We start from the raw sequence: 7,439 nt of genomic DNA on the forward strand, positions 1-7,439 counted from the left end.
TCTAGGCTCCAACAGTCGCTAGCCCATCAAAATGTTCCTAATGGACTTATTTTATTTAATTCTTTATTGTACAAATATTACAAATAAAAGTACAAAGGGTGGACTTAATGCTAAAAGCATTTTCTGCCAGTCAACCCGCAGGAGGTACAGGAAAAATTGGTAATAAGGTGTACAAAAAAATAAGTATGTTAATTACCTGATAAGTATGTTCGCTACTAGTTGCTAGTTATACGAAACAGGGTGTACCGTTAATACTAATGAACCAACGGAAAACTGGAGATACAGGGGGATGTCTGGAATCATATCATAATCGGGGCACCTCTATATGGAAGTACGTAACTTATTCTGCGTAGTATAGTGGCGCTATCTTTAATTGGCATTGCGTAAAGTTCTACTTCAAATCAAAATTGGCGGCAATCAGTTCTGATCTGCTACCATACCACCACCGACTTGCCGACACATCAGCGTCGCTCGCCTGTTAAACATCTGTCAGGTCCATACAAGTTACGTCAGTTTTGACAAACGAGCGGCTCATGTTCGGTAGTGGTAAGTGGTAACCCCACTGATAGGGTCGCTAGGTACAAATCGATTCCTTTGCTGAACTATAGCGTAGCATTGGTGATGATGATCAATGCTGACGTGCAGCGTAAATTTGCCATACATTTCAAACAAAGGTGCGGAACCTTTTTAGAGTGTGGGAGTTTGCAGATTTAGTTAGAATAGTATTTGGTACATCATTTACGCCACATTCAATATAAAACTGTAAGGCCATGCATCTTAACATTCTTAACTAACGGTCAATAGATCGGGAAACAGAAAATTAGGATATTTTCCCAACAAACCCACGAAAGCTACATACGCACCTTGAGGAAAACAACCGCAAAACAACTTATCGCGGGCCCCAGAAGCTTAACCTTTCAAATATGTATTTATGAATTATTGAGGGACTTCTACAGACTCCTATCAAAAACGAAGATGGACATTTTATCCTAACCTACTTATTTATAGCATCAACACTTTTACAAGGAAAAGCTATCTCCACAAATATTGCCTCCTTAATTGGAATTCGCGCAGCGTAATCGTCATTGTGAATTTTAATAAAACAGCGCGGATACGCCATCTGCCTGTTGTGTAAACCTTTATTGCTTTTGCTGATAATAGTATATTATGTATTTTAAAGATATTGCTAATTCCGAAATAATAAAATAACTATGAATCTATGGTAAAACTTTTAAAAGTTTGAAAGAAGTTTTGATTCGCGCCAACAGTCGACATTCATATCGGTAGAGTGTGCTGCGCTCGTCATTACGCCGACGGTCAACCGGTTTGTGATCGCATCAGAAAAACACCTACCTCTCCACCACGCTACTCACACCAGCTGACGACTGAGCGAGACACAAGTATATGCACCAACAGCCTAGAAGAGGACAGAGCTACTTGATATCGCGATCATTCTGTCTCGTGGTACCGGCCGCCCGATATGCTCGGTGGAGAGCGCCACAATTTCGGCGTCAAAAATTATATTACACTGCGAATTTTATTGAGCATAGTAGTTGCGACGCAAATTTTGCTGACACGATGTCTACCATTGCTCGACACTTGCATGCAAGTTGGTGAAGAAAAACAATGTGTTTCCATCAAACTAGGCCACACGCGCTGGATAATGCGATAGCGCCATAGAATTAGGGCGCGGGCAATCGAATTATGGTATCATCGAAACCAGCCGTGGAATGGAATACAGATTGATGGTTTCAGTCTCTTTTAACTAAGTATATCCAGACAGAAGTTCAAATCCCGTATTCTAAATGTAACGGAAACATCTAATTAAGTGAGGATAAGATAATGTTATTGCAAAAGACCTAAACACAAAACTCAGCGCGTAATCAGCACGCACCTCAAGGCAAGACAAACGTTACACCGAAAGCCCCTATTCCAGATAATGTCGCTCTAGGTATCTGTAATACGGAGAGCGTAGTTAGAGCGAGCGGCAGGCGGCGAGTACAATAGCGAGGGTGAACTGATCAAGGACGAAGCGCAGGGGGCGCCACGGTCGCCGCGAGGGCGCGGGGGCATCCACTCCAAGGGTAGACGGACCACTGGAAAATATCTGCCTTCATAATGCACCCAGACTGCCTAATGCCACGGTTTGCTTAGGAAATTATAAATGGGACTCTCTGTTTGCCGAGTTTTCTGCTTCTGTTTGACTTTACAGAAAGAAGGTTGCGCGGTTCAAGCGGAATTTAATTTATGAGTGGATTGGATTGAAGTTTTGCAGTAATTTGTGTGAATATAAATTTCAATTGTTTTTTTAGATCTACCAGCGCCATCTGTTGATATTATAGTGGAAGTTTACTTCATAATGCGAGTCGATGTGGATAAGGTCTCGGCTCTCATTGAGTCCGGGGGTTCGAATCCTGCCATGTGCAAGCGGAAAGCGGGTGGCTAGCTTGCTTATATTATCTTTATGCTACTTACAAAGTAGGTACACTGAAAAATCGGTGGGATGACAGACATATAAATAATTATGAAAGTATAGTAAAATCATAACCCTGTACAAAATAATAAGTGTCATATGTTTTTCATCATATTTAATATCCGGTAAAGGTTGTCTGGTAGAGATTGCTTTAAGCAATAAGGCCGCCTTTTTTGTACTATGTTATGTATATAAGTTGTGAATTGTAATGTGTTTTTAATGGTGCAAAATAAAGAGTATTCTATTCTATTCTATTCTATTCTAATATCCATGACAGCTTTTCCGACGGCTAGAATGAGGAATATCAATAGGCGCGAGCTCCTTAGATCCATATTCATAAAACATGTAAGTGGACATCGCAGCTCGCATAGGGTCTGAAAGTAGCTGAATATTGATGACCACAGCTCATACGGCGTGTAGCGGGCACCTAGTGGCCGCCACAATAATCGATATAAGTGCCTATAGGTAGCACCTACACGTACGAACATTAACACATAAACTATTCAAATAAATACATAGGTATTTACAATATTGCCGATGATGATTCTGATTTAAATGTTCGTTAAATACTTTCGTAATGTCCTGTTGGCTTGAAAAAGTTAGATGGCAAACTAGCGACATCTAGAAATGGTATTTTTGAGTTTATTTTATAAAAACAAAAAATCATTCTGCATTATTATATAGTGCCTCCTCCTTAGTCCTAGAGTTATTAATCATTAATAACTCTAGGACTGAAGTAGGTACTATAAGTACGCAAAATATCTACTGCTTCACGGAAATCGCAGGCAGGTCAGTTAGTTCATGCGGGGAACAAACAAATCTCCCAAGAACTTTTCCGCCAAGGAAAATCGAGGGAGGAAAACGCATTTATAAGGAAAAGAGTCTTTGATCTGAAACGGAGCTAAGTGTTTGAGAGCAAGAGCGATAGATAGTACGCAATACCTAGCTATAGGGACGTATATTTGGTCATTTGGAATTGGAACACCTGATTTCAGTCGCATAACCTATCAAAGGGCACAGTCGCCGGCGGGTGTCGTCCTGGCGCTGGCGGCACGTATAGGCCGCTATAGGCCTGGCTCACGCATGACGCGGCCCGGCTCGGCTGGCAACACCAACCTAACAGTAAACGGCCGCGGGCGATCCGTGTCAAAGTGTACGCAGAATATTGAATGTGCCGCGACAAACCAAATTACTCTCTACGTACAAGCAGTAATGAATAAATTACGCTGGCAATTTCCGTTTGACCGGGCACACAGTGCTGCTGAGTTGGAATTAATATTTTCGGCGGCCCAACGGGATAAATTAATGTCGCGATTTTAAATCTACCAGCACAACACTGGCAGTTAGCATCTTACTATAAAGCAGTCAGTTCAATTCAGAAATTGTTCTATGGTTCAATTACTTCAAAATCTTTCACGAATTTTCAAAAGTCATAATAGAACAAAACTGGTTCAGAATGACCCCCAAAGACGCCCACCCTCTTTCGGTTTACACCCTGTATATATGATCCCTAGAGACACCCTCTTTCGGCTTACACCCTGTATATGTAGGTTCTACGATTGAATCATACCGTTATGAAGAAAACGATTAGAATTTTAAACATTTTTAAATAATTTAATTTAATTTATTTTATTCAACAGACAACTAAAGGTCTAGGTATATTAGTTACAATGTACTTAGCCTATGTTAGTATCTATATTCTAAACAGATAATAGATAAGATAATAGAACCTAAATAAATAATCCAGTACACAAAGATATCCACCAACTAATAGACATCCAAAAAAGTCATTTAAAATTACAAAAAAATGCTTCAAACTAGCAAGCATCACTCCGGAAGGTTGCCGAATTCCAGGGCGAGTCCAGCACCAAACATTTGTACATTCTTAGACAGTTACTAGCAAGTAGCAAGCGGCCACCACGCAACGTTCATTGCCCATCAGACGACGCAACGCAACGCTAGAAAGCTTCGGTTTTCTACGAGCGGCACAATGCATCGTATACCTTCACCAGACCCGGCCACTACCCACACCGCCTACAAACAAATGTATATTCTATTCCCCTTTAGACATAAAGATACTATTCCAACAGCAGCTGCTAACTCCATCTGGGTTCCAAAGCAAGAACCTCACGACTGTTGCATTAGTTAGTCTAGCGCCTGTTAATAGAGACTCATTTGCAGTGGCGACTACAGCGTCCAATTGAAGGCAATCCCAATCTCAACTGACCCTGATTCGGTTGTTGGAAGCCGGGTCTACCAAATTCTAGTTGAATAGTGTTCTAAATAGAGAGTTTTAATAGTCTACGTTATTATGTACTACTTCTACACAAGATACGGGATCCGCCAATAGCTAAACGTTGATTAAGGAAAATCAATAACAGAGATACCTAACAAAAGGTGAAATAGACCACTGCAGGACTTGGTCATCCTTCACACTTCACACAGGGACTCCAGCTCATGAGGGTTATTGCTGTAATCTCCACCGTTTGAAAGAGGGTTGGTTAATTCACCAGAATAAGGTAAATGTTATGAAAAAATAAGCACATCGTATAATATATTATGTACTTTATAATAAAAAGCATCTAAGCTTTGAACTAGGCGAGTTCTCTACTTTGTTCTTCCATTTGGCAACATTGCACAAACAGGCAAAAACATCCAATGAAATAAAAATCCATCACATTCAAAGATACGACATAGTGCGAATATCACTGCAATCAGTGACCACTGGTTGCTGTTCGTTACATAAAGGTACAAGCACCAACGTCTCTTGTTAGCTACAGTTGCCCCATACTTCAATACTGTACGTTCATTCCATGCGAACAAGAATGGCCCAATGCTGAGATGTTTGGTAAGACGTGAACTCGCCTAGATATAAGTTTACGACTGGCGTTAAAGGTGGAATGTTAAGAGGCGAGGTGGATACACAGGTAACTGGGACCCACCTGTCTTTTGAATGATCACTTCTAGCTCGAACTTAGGTAGATTAGGTAGTCTAGGTGACTATGTAACTTTCATCATCATCAGCCTGTGTTCGTCCACAGCTTCATAAGAACAACAACACTGTCAACGACATCCTCATCGAACACCTAAAGAACAAAAGTTATGAAAACTGTCTTAGGTCGTCCAACGCTACGCTTTTGAGATGTCGGTCGCTTTAGTTCTTTAACTAGCTAATTTATGATGGGATCCTTTAGACCAGCATCATTCACAATGATGATCCTTGTGAAAAGGCGCAATATCGTGGTGCAAAATATTTTCTCGATTTTTTTTCCACTAATCTGGCCTTCTTCGTCGAATTTGCTGTATTAAATTCTACATAACCCGCAAATCATATTATTTTCGTACCGTTTGACTTTCTGGCAAGAATTCCAAGTGCACAACACCACGATAGTCAAAGAAAACAGTCAACATGACTTTAACTAACAATCGATAGAAGACAAAAGGAAAATTCGCCGCGAGTACTAAACACAACTGTGGAAACAGCGTTTAAAAAATGTTGTGATGATTGGATAATTTCGTTGGCGTATGCGTATCGTTTCTGAAGGAGCTTACTTTGAAAGTGATAAAATAAATTTGGATGGATTTTTTTGTTTTATGCGCTAATCCCGATACTATTTACACAGAGTAGTATATGCATGTGTTTTTTATATTATTATTCGATAGTTTACAACGCTTTATAATAGTAAAAATAAATATTTGCTTGCGGCCCGCGACACCATAACTTAAACGTGTTTGTGGCCCTTATATAAAAAAGGTTGAGTACCAATGCTTTAGACTCTATAGAGATACCCAGAACTAGCCCTTTCCAAATGTTACTGACCACGGACGATTATGTACTTACAATTCATTAAAAAATTATAACACCTACCTACCTGTAAGCCTAGTGAGGGTAAAACATAACATATCATTCATTCGATCAATCATAGACAAGAAGGATAGTCATTGTAAACTTGAAAAAAGCTCGATAAAGTTAATATTTGTTTGAAAGAATCTCGTACAAAGTCGGTGGTACACGTATAGGACGCGAGCGGGCTGGTGACACAGCGCGTGATTCACTCCACGCGGCATGCGAGCGGAGCTGTGCGCAGGCGCAGCTATGTACTGACGTCAGCCCGCGTCCGGGGACTATTGTCAGAACCGGTCGACTTCGGTCACACGACCATCGGACGGTCCAACTTTGTTTAAAATGATAGTCGAGCCGCTCACAGACCAACCCTGGTTTGAATGTCGCATAATAATTGTACATAGCATCTAATAAAACATTTAGTTTAAAGGTTCCTTTCCTTCAGGCTATGAGGTAGGTACTTTAGTTCTTCACTGTAGTAGTCCTTTTCTTATCAAGTTGACTTCGATAATACCTACACCACCGAGTGTGAGTGCTGGTACTCACCCGTTATTTTTTCCGTTCTGAGCACAACGAAATGTTCAGCTTCCATTGTAAAAACAATAACATATAGGTACTTACGTCACTTTTCTTCTTTTGTTCGCTGTCGACTGTTAAAATTTCAGGCACTTTATAGCGCTTCATAAGCGTGACAATCTGTGAGGTCACAACACATATTATACAGTACCTACTTATATATAAACATTTTAGAAAAACGCTAATCAGGTAAACGCATATAACCAACACAACAAAAGGGTGATGATGATTATCAACCAGTGTCCGTAGATTGTAAAATGTGGTGACCTTGAAAGAGTCCAACCAACCAGTTAGCTGGTTTCCATACCTTTTGTATAGTAACCTCTAAATTACCTCGAAATGTCCGCGCGTTTGCTTCACTGGCCGGCGGCCACGACCTTCTTTTGTCCGTAGTACGAAAATGGACTGCTTCGGACAAAGTGCAGGGGTTTCAGTTTTTGTCAATTACGGAAAGAGTGACTTGCGTTTGTTTCTGGAGTATGAAATTGGTTGGATACCTAACGTGTAAATTGAACATGTTCTTAGTATATTTAGCCGAGCGTCTTC

This window comes from Plutella xylostella, chromosome 25, assembly GCF_932276165.1.
Source record: "Plutella xylostella chromosome 25, ilPluXylo3.1, whole genome shotgun sequence".
NCBI classification, from domain to species: Eukaryota; Metazoa; Arthropoda; class Insecta; order Lepidoptera; family Plutellidae; genus Plutella; species Plutella xylostella.